The 15,568-nt window shown below is 33.9% G+C and overlaps 1 long non-coding RNA gene across 3 annotated transcripts in view; it reads right to left on the reverse strand.

The window, feature by feature from the left end:
- The window catches only part of LOC118250585 (uncharacterized), a 52,084-nt gene that overhangs the window by 16,741 nt on the left and 19,775 nt on the right, over window positions 1-15,568 (reverse strand). The window contains exons 5-6 of one of the 3 annotated variants that reach the window (XR_004779493.2): window positions 11,054-11,122; window positions 10,422-10,502 (exon numbers count right to left, since the gene is read on the reverse strand). This is a non-coding gene — a long non-coding RNA (uncharacterized LOC118250585). Of the gene's footprint in view, window positions 1-10,371; window positions 10,503-11,053; window positions 11,123-15,568 lie in introns of all 3 variants that reach the window. The other 2 variants (XR_004779495.2, XR_004779494.2) reach the window with 2 other exon arrangements.

The raw sequence follows: 15,568 nt of genomic DNA on the forward strand, positions 1-15,568 counted from the left end.
GATAGTAAAATAAATTGAATAGTTTTATATAAGTACTCCTAAAATGAAACACACACACATAAAGTTTGGCACTGGAGTTGCAGTTTTTCCTTGTTGACTACAGAAAATTATGCAATTCCTAATGCCTCCTACATGCTTAACTCAGCTACAGTCATTGTGAATTCTTTAAAAGCATTCATCTCATTTGTAGTTTGATCTACACTCTAGTGTAGATCAACTGATTACTGAGCATGTAACTGATGCAAGGCATGGAAACATTTTTACAGTAAAAAAAAACAACTAACAAACACAAAAGTGCACTTTAAAAATAGGGTACAAAAGAATTCCCAATAATTTTTTCTTTAATAATTTATTTTTAAAAATAATTTAACAATTTTAAATTTTTCAGTGAGGTTTACATGGACACTGAAGTGACCAGTGAATTTTCAAATGTTGCATCTTTGAATTCTTTTATTTTCTTTCTTTTCTCTCTTTTCTTTATTAAGAATTTACATTCCAGAGAGACCTATATGGAAAAACTTGGTTCAACCTATTGCAAAATATATGTGGGAATTTCTCTTGAAGAAAAAAAAAATTAAAAATAAAGGCTACATTTTCTGCAGAAAATGAGCATGTTCTTTCAAATGATTAATTTCTCTTAAGACTCGAAGTAACAAAGAAATCATTACATTCTTTAGTAAATTGTTCCAGTTGTTTGATCACTCCCACTCTTTAAAAGTTGACACATTACTATTAGCCTGAGTAAATTTTTGTTTAAATTTTAAACTTTACTTTTGTGTTTACTTTTCTCCTAGATTAAGAAACTGCATAGTTTCAGAAATCTCATTTCTCATTTATATACACAAAAGTAGATCAGAAATCACTTTCACTTCATTTATGAAAAAGTGAAAATCACTTTTCACTTCATATTGGTAGGGAGGATTTTGGCAAATTCTTTCCATTTCTAACCCTGAAAAGGTTAGAAGACAGTACATTCTAGGTATTGGATACAAAAAAAGAAAGTGGCATTTCTCTTTGGTGTTTAAGATCTTTAGATATATCTGGTTTTTCTCAGATTCCTTAAAAAAAAAAAAAACAAAAAAAAAAAAAGGATTTTCAAAAAGAAGAAATATCGTTTATATAAATCAAGTTTACTGAGGAAAAGAGTCTAATTACTTGTAGTCTGCTCCAGAATTATTTTGGTCCTATTCTATGACTGATTTCATTGTTACTTACACACTAATGGAGGCTGGCTTGACGGTTTTTGAAAACTTAGTTGTGTTATATTCTAAACACAGGTTTAAAACACCTGGTTGTTTTTGCTAGGAAAAAAAAAAAAAAAGTGGATTTGCTTTTTGTTAACAATAGTCAAAATAAGATGTTTCAGAAAGAAGACGAAAAGACCTATAGACCTCATATATTTGTGTATTATATAAGTTTGCATAGTAAGATGACATTAGGAAGGAAAAGGAAAGGAAAATTTAGATTTAGAGGATTCAACATTTCACTTAATGAACCTGGGAAGAAATGAAAAATGAAATAAAAATCATTGCACAAGAAGAAAGGTGGAACAATCATGATAGGACTGTACCTTGTGGTGTATAACAGGGTGAATTGTACCAGGGTCAAAACCTGCTCCACTAACATTTATAGCAAATTTCCCATTAACATCATTAGAATGTGGATTTCAATCTATATGTTTTCATTCTTTCACAGAATCCAAAGACTGAACTAGAATCCATTTGACATACCTCATCCTCCCTAAGGTAACCTAAAGACATTAACATCTGTAGAGTAACATGAAAACAGGTGGTACAATACCGTATCTTAGTTAATATACTGTTTTATAGAACATATGTCCAGTCAGGGGTTCACAGCTCTGTATAGTTGTTATAAGCCATGAATTTCACAAGAAGAGATCAGTACTAGGCTAATCACACAACTTTCTCAACAGTTTGTGATATCTTCAAAATATTTTACTATCACCAGCCCCCTTCATCTCAACATACCAGAACATGGTTTCATTTTCAAATAAGAGAGCAAAGATGGGCATCCTTTTTCTTAGTGACAAAAAGGTATAAAATGAAAGTGATATACTAGTCAAAGCATTAATGGGAAAGGTAAGCAAGAGAAGTACAGGAGGAGAAATGACTCATAGATTAGAGTAGAAAATAAATAGAGAGGAATGTTTATATCTTCACCTTTTCTCTTTGTCTGGCAATACCAAATTGCTGTTCCTTGTGTAAGTGATACCTTGCAATGCATAATCTGACAAACTATTTCTAAAATAGCTAGTTTTTAAAACATCACATAGTTCTTTTATTTTATGGAATCAATAATTAATGAAATTGCTGAATTTGATAGTCAATATCCAAGCCAAAGCTTCAGCTACTTGCGTCTAAAGGGTGCAGAATATCTCCCAAAAGCTGTGGTTGGAGTTTGGGCAAATCTCACTAGTTCTGTAGAAGAGATGAATTGCAGTGCCTCCATTAAGCAAAACCAAAATAAAATTGTAGGATAATCTCTTCTGATCCTAGGCACTACTCACTCATAACTTTGAAATGCTGACATATTCTATAATTCTTGAGTTTCTTTTACTTTATTTACTTTTACTTTATTCTTTCTGCTCCACCAGAAACTTTTCCCCTTCCCCTTCCCCTTCCCCTTCCCCTTCCCCTTCCCCTTCCCCTTCCCCTTCCCCTTCCCCTTCCCCTTCCCCTTCCCCTTCTTCTGCAGAATTTAAGGCAAAAAGGGACAATGGCACTTTTGATGCCTATTACATCTCGTCGTAGACACACATGCATGCTTATTGTCAGCTTGTGAGAGACAGGGTTTCTCAGAGAAACTTTGACCACAGTTCTTCAAAGACAATTGGTGTTGATAGGCAGCCTGAACTCAAGCTAGCTTCCAGACTCTGCAGACAGCTCTCTTCTTATCTGTGGCCGACCACATACCATGGGATGGGTGTGCAAAAGTGGATTGCCACTCTATCCGAACTTTCATTAGAGTAAAATATGGACAGCTAAGTGGATAAATTGACCATTAGCCAATTTCTTATAAAGAGCCAGATACTAGAATGGATTTTCTTCCAAGCTCAGTAAAGTGTGCTACTCAAAGGATAGCCAAATCTATGCCAAATCTATGCTTCAGAGTTTTGCTGGTTTGTAAGTCATGACTGTAAAAATAAATAAATAAATAAAATAAAATTACATTTCTAACCAATGTAAGGATGAGAGAAAGGCACAAAGCAAAACAATATGTATATACACATTTTTACAATTTCACTTATCTCATTTGCAAAAGCTATTTACTAAGTCATCTATAATGAAAATATGACAACAGAGGGACGGAGAAGCTTTTATCTGTAGACTTTTATCTACTAAGAGACTACGTTCTTCCAGAATTATCTTTGTGTGATTGAAGACATTGAGAACATGATTAGCAAATAATTTTAGGAGCACGAATTAGATAAAATATGAACTCTACATTTAAGAACTATTTAAAACTTGTTTTAAGATCTAAATGTACTTTTCTCTTTATAATACATCTCCCAAAACAAAAAGCCTTTATGCAGATACATGAAGGGGTGTAAATACATCACTGCAAAATTTGTTAATTTTTAACATAGGTAAGTGAGAATGCATTCTGCTATCTCCTCCTCCCTCCCTGAGAAGGTTTTATTTCTCTCATTTTGAGAGCAATTTTTAAAGATGCCAACTAGATTCATAAAATACTAGCTAGCAGTCTTTGAATCCCAGAGTGATCATCTGTATCATCTACAATAAAATAAATGAAATTTACTAGATTGGAGATTACACATTTTATACATAATTTTCCTCTTCTTAGTTTTTCTTTCTTCCATTTTTTTTTCCTTTTGAAAATTCATAGCCCATTAAGAAATGCTTACAATTTATTTTCTTTCATTTACATAGCTGGATACATTGCATGAGCAAGAGGGATGTATTTTGCCAAGAAAGGGTACTGTGTAATATTGATGACATTGATGGGAATACAGCTCCTTTACACTTAGTAATATATTCTATTTTTCCTTTCTGGACACTTTCTTAAAACATAGAATTATCATGCAATTGGATCTTTTGTCAGTGTGTCTCTCCTGACCAGGAACCTCTTTTTCCATTCCTGCTCTTGATTAATCATCACTTGTAAGGAAATGGACTTTTGCTCTATAAAAATAGTGAGCAAAAGTAATTTTACAAATGAAATGTACTGTAATTCAGCATTTATTTTATATCAAGAAAAGGCTAATAAAAAGCTACATGGCCCTTTTCTATTTCCTATAAGCTACTGAAATCTGAAATTATGCTTTTTTTTTTTTTTAATTGTCATAAAAAATGAAAAACATCAAATTACTTTTATAAAATGATTAGGCCAATGCCAAGGCCCTTGTGAAGCTAACAAAAACCTTCACCGATTTCTCAGTACAGAAATTTCTATCCATATTATAGAAAACATGAAACCACTGGTCTTTAAGTACTAAAATACTAGTTTAGAAAGCCTAATTTGTTGTAAATCAGACTAAATTAGAGCTTAAAATAAGAACATTGCTACCTTGCACTTCACACAACAATGCTGCATCCTAAAAGCATGTAAGCCATCGCAAGATTTAGAGCTCAGCTCAATCAGGGACAACAAAATTAGAAATAAATAGAGAAGAATCAATACAAAGTGTTGTCTGGCATAATGAAACAGTCCTTAGGTAGAAAATCTATTTTATTTCTCTCTCAGCAGCTGCACTCTTTGACAATCTCTGACCCTGCCCAGTACACAGTAAGGTTATTTATTTTACTGGGAAAAAAAATGTGGAGCTACATCTCTTACATTACAGAAATACTATTTTGTTGATCAGTAAAGTGGTTAAACAATTTAGGTTTGTTGTTGTTGTTAAAGATACTTGTATTAACACTGCTGTTACTTCATACTGTATTAAGAATTACTTTGTACATTATGCTGTTGTTTTAACAATCAATGCTTAGCAGAAATTGTTATCTACCAGACTTTTATGCAACATCAAAATTTGTGCCAGGTATTGTTAACCCCTTCTAATGACAGAATTCAAAATGTTCCTCTTACGACTGAACATTCAGTATTGGGCGTGTAACACTCAGTGGTTCTTTCTTTCCTTTCTTTTTTATTTATTCCAAGGACTAAGGAGTGACTGTCTATGTGGGATATTTAATTTAGAAAAGTGCATCACTCTTGCCTCTTTGTGACTCTCTTTCAGTACCTTCCTAGGTGCTGAAAATTCTGCTTCTGCACTTACCCACAAGTAGCTTAATCTATAGCTAGGGCTACAGTCCACAATTTCAAATCTATTTTTATGGGTATTAGGGTGTTCTTAACAGCTTAAGGTATTCTTTATGGGCTGAACTTGAAAGTCTTTCCAGAGTGCTACTGACTGGCCCTGTACCTGACTGTCAGAAATTGTTCAAATTTGTGGGGATGCTTCTCTCCCTTTTGTATAGCATACTAATGTGAAAAGCTTTCTTCAATTTCCTCTCCTGCCAGAAGGCCATTAAAACTTAACCCAGTCAAGAGGATCATATTTGCGAAACTGTGCTAAATTTAAGCACCCTCCATCATAAAATAACAGAATGGTTGAAGTTGGATGGGACCTCTGGATGTCATCTAGCCCAACTCTAGTCCTGATCAAGCAGGGTGACCTAGAGAATGTTGGTCAGGACCATGCTCAGATGGCTTTTGAAGATCTACTAGGACGGAGATGTCATAGCCTCTCTGGGCAACTTTTGCCAGTGCTCAGTCACCCTCAAAACAAAAAAACTGTTTCCCGATGTTCAGACGGAATCTCCTGTGCTCCGGTTTGTGCCCGTTGCCTCTTGTTCTGTCACTGGGCACCATTGGAAGATGTCTCCATCCTCACTGTATTCTTGTTTCAGGTATTTGTATAAGTTGATGGGTTCCCCCCAAGCCTTCTCTTTTCTCAGAATCAGCAGTCCCATCTCTCTCAGCCTTTCCTTGTAGGAGAGGTGCCTAATCCTTTTTTTTTTTTTCTGGTCCCTTCATCATCATCACGGCTGTACAGAAGTCCAGTGTGTCCATGTCTTTTGTACTGGGGAGCCCCAGACTGGACACAGTACACCCTATGTAGCCTCACCAGTGCTGAATAGAGGGGAAAGATCTCTTTGGATGGCAGTACAACCCTCTAGTCCATCAGTGACTCCCTCCAGTTTTGTGTCATCAGCAAGTATGTTGAGGGTACCCTTGGCTCCACCATTGAAATCATAAATGAAGATGTTAAACGGGAGTGGATCCAGTATTGACCCCTGGGGTCTCTCACTCCTAGTTTCTGTCCTCCAATAAAAGATACGGGAAAGGAGGGATGGGGCATGGGACATTCATTATTCGTGCCACTGATCACCACCGTCAGGACCTTGCCATTCAGCCAGTTTTTGATCCACCTCACTGTCTTCCGAACCCAGCCCATACATCTACAACTTGTCTGTGAGGATCTTATGGAAGAGAGAATGAAAGAACTTACTGAAGTCCAGGTAGACAATATCCACTGCTCTCCCCTCATCCATCAGAGCGGTCATTTTATTATAGAAGCTTACCAGGTCAGTCAGGCATGAAGAGATTCTTGTACCTCATGCTGTTCAGGACTAGCTGTTCCTTCACCTTCTCAAGGATTGAGACGAGGCTAATGGTATCCCTTGTAGCAGGTTTGGCTGGGATTGGGTTAACTTTACTCATAGTAGTCCATATAGTTCTGTGCTTTGCATTTACGGCTAGAACAATGTTGATAATGCACAAATGTTTTGGCTATTGCTGAGCTGTGTTCATACAGTGTCAAGGCTGTATCTCTGCTCCCTCTCCTCCCCAGGGTCCACAAGACTAGAAGTGAGCAAGAAGCTGGGAGGGGATGTAGCTGAGACAGTTGACCCAAACTGACCACAGGGGTATTCCACACTATATGATATCATGCTTAGCAATAAAAACTAAGAGAAAGGAGGGGTGGGGGCATTCATTATTGCTTGGGTTCTGAAGTAACCTCCTCCTGCAGAGGAGGGGGAGTAAGAGAATGGTTTGATGAGCACCTGGTGGCCAGCCAAGGTTAACCCATCATATCTCTCTAGGTCCTTATCTCACAAGAGTCATCCTTCTTGTGGGAACTACCAAAAACTACAGTACTCTGGGACAAGGAGTATTACACAAATACAAGTGTGTATTCCTGAAGGAAAAAGGCTCTCCTGCCTAGTGCTTATTCTTGTATGATGAATCATGAATTTTTGCCTCCAGCTGCTGGTATTTTTCATTTCTGGAGAATTATGCAGGGACTGGGTTCCAGATTTAGGCTGTAGCTATTTACGGAAGGAACAGTTTCATATTCTTCTTGGTACAAGTGGCCAACTTCACCCAATGGGAGAGAGCACACTCACTTCTGTAGGTCCTAGAAGACCTCTAGCACAGTGGAAGACCTGCATCCCTTCTCTTCCAACAAATATATATGCACTTAGACAGATATTCAACATAAACTACATAACGATTGTATAAGAAAATAAGGTCAGGGACACTTTATGCACTGAATGCTGTAACTGCAGTGCAATAGACTTAGTTTTGCATTGTCTTCTTCCCAGTTTAAGTCATTTCTTACTCTAGTTTTGTTTTGTTTGGTTTTGTTTCCCCCCTAATATGGAGTAGCTTTGTCTTTAAATTTCAAATCCCATGAGGTGGAAGGAATTGGGCTTAGGTTTCTTGAGTTACTGTGAGCACCTTAACCTCTACAGGGTTGTAGACAATGGGAGAATAGTAAAATAGGAACAAAGGAAGAAATACAACTAAAATCTAAAATGTCCATCTAAGAATGGGCACAAGTTACTTAAGTTTCCAGATGCACAAAAGCACTCTGTGTTTACAAAAAAAGCACATTGCACAACAGAATTCAGAGTTGAAAATATGTCCCATTTCCTTTTGTCTAGCTCTAGAAACTTCATAGTATATTCTGTATCCTATGACACCTTGTTCAAAATGGGGGCTCTTTTGGATTCTGTTCAGAACTGTCTTAACTCCAGACATTTCATAGCTCATTTACCTGGATAAGATGCATTTTCAATAAAGTTCCAAGGACAAGATATTTGAAAATAGGATGTTGCATCACTACTACATTGATTCATTATTCCCTTTCTTAGATTTAGTTCATGGAGCTTAAAGAAATCTTTAAGTGTTAACATTTATTGCTCAGAGCTGCCATAATAACCATATTATGAAATCTGCTTGCAGAGGTTAAAAGAAGTCCTTCTTTATTTTTAACTCTTTCCTCTAGTCTTGAGCCAGCAGTAAGGCACATTGGTCAGTCAAATTTCCCTGACTACCACCAATATCTGAAATAAAAGCAAGAATACCTATTTTAAGGTTCTGCAACATAATAATTGATCTTTCTCCTGCTGGAGCAGTTTGAATCTCTTATTACTTCAAAAGTGACTATATTAATATTTAGGTTGCTATTGTTAGAACTCTAGAATATGTTAAGAATTTGCTAGATTGGCAGTATTAAAGAATCTAATGAGTCATACAAGTTAAAGTTTCTTAGAGGGAATTCAGGATGAGTATGAATCGAGCACTATTGCTATAGGTTTTCATTTCTTAGTATACACCAATGCTATCCTGAACTTTGCAAATACGATCTTCTAGGATTCAACTACAAAAGTAGATGATAAATTTACATCACTGACTGTAAAAGACAGTTTTTCTATGCTTGTTCTAATCTTTTGAGCTATATTTCAATGAAAGTGCTTGCATTAAGTAGTTCATATTTGCTAAAAAATCCACAATAGAGTTAGTCTAGGAAATGGGAAATGATTTTACCAAAAGCATCATCACAGAAAATATTTATGCAAAGTTCTAATGTGGTCCAATATTTATTATTAATAATAATAATAATAATAATAATAATAATAATAATAATTCTATTAGTTTATCTAAGAAATCTGTATACATTTTTAATCCTTACTGAAAATATGCAAATCTGAAAGCAATAATATCTAATAATTTTAGTATTAGGTATTAAAAGCAGAAAGTACTATGGCCAGCAAGGTAGAATTTATTTATTCTGCTCTTTGCAAAGTCATAAAAACAAAACAAAACAAAACAAAACAAAACAAAAAAACAGAAGAAAGAATGAATAATTACTGTTTCAGCTATAGAATTGTGATGAAATAATACTACTGTAACACCTCAGCTGTGGGTGAGAATGGAAACCATCTGCTTAATTTTCATTCTCTTAGCAAACCCCCTTTTTCATTCTCTTAGCAAACCCCTCTTTCTCAGCTATTCAGAAACAGGTCAGGTTTCTGGTATCCTTGTATTTATTATGTATGTATTATATAAATTTGGGTATGTATTATGTATGTATTATATAAATTTGGGTTTTCCAGCCATGCTTCCTACAAAGAAAGTTTTTCTATTACCAACTCTCATAATATAAAAAATATATTTTTTGAAGTGAGTGGTATCAACTGGTATCAACTAAGATGGAGAGTTCTCCATCAATCAAAAATATTCTGCACCTGTTTTCAGAAACAGGTACTTTCTCTGACATCTAAGCCACCATCTGCTAAGAAATTTTATCTGTCTGTCTTGCTGCTTGTACATTTATCTTCCTTCCATGCAAATAACAATAAGCAACATTTCTCAGGATTATTTCATAAATCTGCTACTAGAATTTATGAATCTAAAATGTTAAAATACTGCCTTATATTTTTTATTTTATATATCCAAATGTATCTATGGATATAACAAGAATTCTAGTGATATAACAGGTGATTAAAATGTGTTGTTAAAGCAGTATATTTCTACCAAATACTGTTTTTTCTCCTTCTTTGTGGTTCATTGTTCATCTTTCCTGTCTCAACAGATGAAGTTTTCTGTTGTCTGAAAATTGCAGAGTTTGGGGTAAATATGAGTTTTCTCATCTTTAATTTCAGGATTTTTTAACATATAGCTTCAATTTAATTGATCTTTTACTCCATTTGATTTCTGTATATCTATACATATATTTTGCTTTAATATATTTGATAGAAATTCATTCCATTTTTTTTCCAAGTGAATCAGGGTTTATATCCATTCAATGAAAGGATGTGACTCAGTTTGGTCTGGCTAAGGAATATTATATCTATCTATCTATCTATCTATCTATCTATCATCTATCTACCCACCTACCTACCTACCTACCTACCTACCTATCTACCTACCTACCTATTTACCTATCTATCTCAGTTTCTGTATTTACAATTTTTAGAATGATAATAATTTCTCTCTGTGACCAGAACTTAATGTTGGTATCCATACTTTTGGGTAGCTGACAGTTACAAAAAATACTTGCCCTTCACATTCCAAATGCACTTAATGACAACTTACTATAAATTTTCTTTCTGAATGAAGATACTGAGGATTTACTCACTGCTCACATTTATAGGTGTTCTAATGAAGGACAGAACAATGGAAGCCATCGAACTAATGATGTGTTATCACCTGGTAACATGAGAAACCTGTAACATTTTTAATAGAAGAGACTAGATTAATGCCGTTTCAACCACGAAGAGTTGGGAATCAATTTCAATGCTAATCAGTGGTTTAAAGAATAGATTAGTAATGCAGTAAATGCCATTAACCTTTCAAACACTGACACTACATGAAGCTTCCCACAGCGGTATGAAACACTGTGCAGCTGTGATCCAAGAAAATACAATACAAAAAATGTATCAAAGACATTCTCAGTCTATTTTATGGCAAAATAATGCTCTGAACAAGTCTTACTTAAAAAGTAAAAACAAAGCAAAACCTTTTCTTTTAACAACAAAAATATTATCTCTAACAAAAAGTTTATTTTTGAGTTTGAGTTTTCTGAAATATGATTTTTTTTATTATTTTTTTGCAAATTACATAATTTTACTGGCATTACGTTTGCTTTCCAAAATGTGATGGGATTTTTACACCTTCATAGCAAATTGGTGTATTAGAAAATGTGTGTGATCCTTTTAGAAATGCTGTGCCTACATGATCATTGAAAGATGTAACAGGTTATTATGAGTTTTCTCACCTGTGTCAATAGAGATGGTCCAATCAGTACAGAAAGGTACCATAAACACAGTGCTCCCCTTAATGATACCTGCAAGAGTGAAAAACACATTTTTCAACATGACATCAAGACAAAAAAATATATCCTCTCACATGAGACCCAAAGGCCACTGATACTGAGAAAAATGGGTTGCCTACTGTAACAGTCTCCAATACTGACTCTTTACACCACTGGAAAAGAGAGGGGTCTAAATAGTGATCACAACCAACTCAGAACTTTCTTACAGTCTTAAAATATTTCGTCTTATATGTGACTTGTTCAAGTATATAGAAAAGCAGGCAAATAGCAGTGTTATTTTTTAAATAACTCTCCTTGGCAGTATAATACATGTCAGAATTCACAGTGTTTTCTATTGTGCTCATTAAACATGGTTTAAAATATTAGATATTATTAAATAATTTTAATATTAAATATACTTAAATATTATATTGGCATTAGCATTTTCACCTATCATCTTATTTTTAATCCTCCAAATTATGTAAATTATTTTGCAACTTACATTCTATATGTAAGAAATAGTTCTGTGACCTTGTAGAAGAAAATAGAAACTTTAATTCTCCTCATATAAGTGTATAGACCTTGAGAATAGAAACCTTTATTTCTCCTATGCTTTTTAATGTTCAATCAGAATAGTGAGATGATGATGCATATTGCACAAGCTGTTTTAGTCCTGGTATTCCATCATTTTGAAAGCATTGTTGATACAATCAATGATGATAAATGATTCATCTCACTTAATTGGGCTGAGGAAAAAGTGAGATACTTCCAACAAAACTATTTTAAAAGGATTTAACGCTTAGATTTTTCTAGCCTTCTTCATTTTTACATATGTTAGCATTTCTTCCAATCTTTATCCCCATTAAGGCAGACATATTAATATGTCAAAGAGAAAAAAAAAATGTCGCTCAAGTGCAGATTGCATTAAGTGAAAGAATACAGAATTTAGGTAAATATGCACCACAGTTTTATCATCTGCAAATAGATACAAAATTTAGGTTGTCTGTCTTCCAGCTGTGATTTCAATTACATTAAAAAATCACTGAATATGTAATATTATATATATATATATGTAACATAATTTACTAGGTACTTATTACTTCTTCACAGTTATTATTGATTTGAATTGGAGATATTACACACTAAAAACATTATATTTTATACATATTCTTAAAAAACTCCAGACCATGAGAAAGACCCATGTGGGAGCACAGGAAAAGTGTGAGGAAGAGAGTGGCAGAAACAAAGCGCTATTAACTGATCAGAATACACACTCCCCCGAGCTACTTGGGATGGGGGAGGAGGTAGAAAAGTTGGAAATGAAGTTGAGCCTGGGAAGCAGGGTGGGTAGGTGTTTTTAGTTTTGTTTTTGATTCTATAATTATATAATTTTATAATAATTGTATAATATTCTATAATATTTTTTGTTTTAAATTACTATAATTTGCAAATTAAATTATTTTTCTCCAAGTTGAGTCTGTTTTGCCCATGATCATATTGATCAAAATGAGCCATCTCCCTGTCCTTATATCTACCTATGAGCTTTTTCATCAGATTTTCTCTCCTGCCCATATGAGGAGAGGGAGAGAGAGAGTGGCTTGAGAGAGAGGTGGGCATCTGGCAACTAGCCAAGGTTAACCCACCACACACAGACAGGAAATCAGGGAATAATGAAACAGGGAGGACACCAGGATGCATAATAACATACAAATGACTGAAAAGAATAGTAGTAATTCAGAACAATAGGAGGCTGAACACCATGTGGAATTTAAGATTCATAAAAACAGAAATAATGTTAAATTTGGGTTTTCCAGCCATGCTTCCTACAAAGAAAGTTTTTCTATTACCAACTCTCATAATATAAAAAATATATTTTTTGAAGTGAGTGGTATCAACTGGTATCAACTAAGATGGAGAGTTCTCCATCAATCAAAAATATTCTGCACCTAACAGGCATTCAGCACATTGTCAAATGACAGAACAATGCATTTCAAGGATTTCAAGGGAAGAGCTGATGTGCTTTTTTTTTTTTTTTTTTAAAACATGTTAGGTAGATAAACTACCAGAAGAATTTTTGAAGTGAGTAGCTACTGAAATAATGATGAAAAAATTAGCCAGAGGATGGACAAAAGGAATATTTATGTTCTTTGTATGTAGGAATTCTGACAAATTATGACATTGTTCCCACTCAGTATCGTACATGACAGAATTATAGAACCATAGAATGGCCTGGGTACAATTGCCACAAAAATCTAGTTTCAAGGAGAAACATAAGATCAAAATAAGAATACTCCTTACATCATTAAAAAAGTCAGTGTACATCATTAATCATGTGTTTTCATTTCCATTTCCAAAGTTTGCACTTCTTGCAGGCATAGCCAACTTCAAATGATACTGTAGATATAATAACTTTAATATATCGAATGAATACAATATAGGTATTCACAGTCACCGGAGAAAATATATTTCCCCTGGAATGGTCATCTTTTAATTGGCCTCATAAGTAAAGAATAAGATGTACTTTTTTACAGACAGAAAAACAATCCCATCAAAATTGGAGATATTAAACGGGAAGTGAAAATATGGAATATCCATGAACTTCAAAAAAGTTACATATACCTATTTTGATGTTATAATCGGATGCAATCACTGTTAAAAGTAAAAATAAAATGGTAGTAGCGTTAAAAAGTCAGTCATCTGAGATCATGTATCTTCAGCTTCTGTGAAAGAAATTGTGAAGACAATTTTTTCAAAAGCTTATTTGAAAGAAATTGTAAAGGACATAGAATTGCTAACTCTCTAACTGAGATTTTTGAAAATAAAATAAATAAAGTGAAAAGTATGGTGAATTGAAATAGATAAAATTTCCCTGAGTATATGATATTTCATTCCATTGAAACATATATATTCTTGGCAAAGAGTGTGATTGATTAATATTGCTTATTTACTAACTTTGGACAGAATTGTCTTTATTAATTATGTTGAAAAAAGACATAGCCCAAGATGTTGGTTGAAATACCGAGTTCAATGCAGAGTAATAAATAGTAAGAGTAATAACAATAATAGCAAGGAACAATACAAATAGTGTTGTAAGGTAAATCTGTTTTCTTCAGATACGTTATGTCAGGTTATTAAAACAGTGTAAATAAGGAGGCAAGATCATCCAGAACAGGATGGAAAAATTCCTTTTTAAATATATGTAATTAACTTGGATACCATTTTCCCAGACATGCCCTTCATGATCTCCTCCATTATTTGTCCTGGTCTTTAAAGGCTGGATATTTGTTTGTTTGTTTGTTTGTTTGTTTATTTTATTTTTCCTGCTTCGTTCTTTTTGGTCCATTAAACTTGTTTTGGAGCCAGAATATAGAGGTGGGGAATCCTTAATGTCTCATAGACAGAAAATGAAGTTAAAAAAAAAAATCTAATCTGTGGCCAAAGCTTTGTCCCATGATTTTTCCCAAGGAAGTAAACACAGTTTTTAAAGTACAATCCTAAAACAATGCTATCTATGTCCTCACAACATGGAATAACTAATTATTTTGAAAACCAGCATTAGTTTGTATGTTGGCTTATAGTCAAGGTTTATTTATATAATATTATATTATATAAATATATTTATATAATGCAAATAAATATGCAGTATATATGATAAGTATATACAGTATATAGGGTGAGAAAAATAACCTGTTCCAGTGTTACATGAATGTGCTATCTGTAAATGCATGGATGTTAAAAGATGCACACAGTTGTTTTCTAAAGAAAAGAATACTTGGAGATAATGAAATGCTGAGGTAAACAAGTCACTCTCAAAATGAACTACCAGTGATGTTTTTCTTGTTCTAAGGTTCTTTATTTCTACCTATATTACTTAAATAAAAGTAAAGTGCTTGATTACTCACTAGTTTATGAAAGCACCCCTCTTCATACCATCTAGGTCACTTCACAGAGCTGGTAAACTACTGGCCCACATAATAGAACCTTTTATAGAACCATTTATTTATTTATTTATTTATTTCCCACAGTACTTCATGAGAGCAATGTTTTTTTCTTGCCTTTTATTTGCAGATGATAAGTCTGTTTAGAAATTTCTGCTAGGAATCTCACTGAGTTGCAATGAAGTGTTCACACTGGAATATTCCAGACGTTCACATTCTAAATGGGGACAGTCACTTCTGATGATTCCTTTAAGAATATCCCTTTAGCTGATGTATTTACAGAATCAAACATAGTGTTATGCTACAGACTAGCTATTCTGCCATCTCTTCTATGTGATTATTTTGGCAGAGCAGTATTATATGATTTTTTATTAGATTCAAACCATTTTTCTCAATTTCTGAATGAGCATCATGACCATTGATTATACAAACATCTGAAAAAGCAAGCAAGTTGCTGGCTTATAATTGTTTATTCTGTTAGCATATGTTGTATAAATATTTTCTTAACTCTTCCTATTGAAAAAAAAAGTATTACTGTCTT

Source organism: Cygnus atratus, chromosome 1 (assembly GCF_013377495.2).
Source record: "Cygnus atratus isolate AKBS03 ecotype Queensland, Australia chromosome 1, CAtr_DNAZoo_HiC_assembly, whole genome shotgun sequence".
NCBI lineage: Eukaryota > Metazoa > Chordata > Aves > Anseriformes > Anatidae > Cygnus > Cygnus atratus.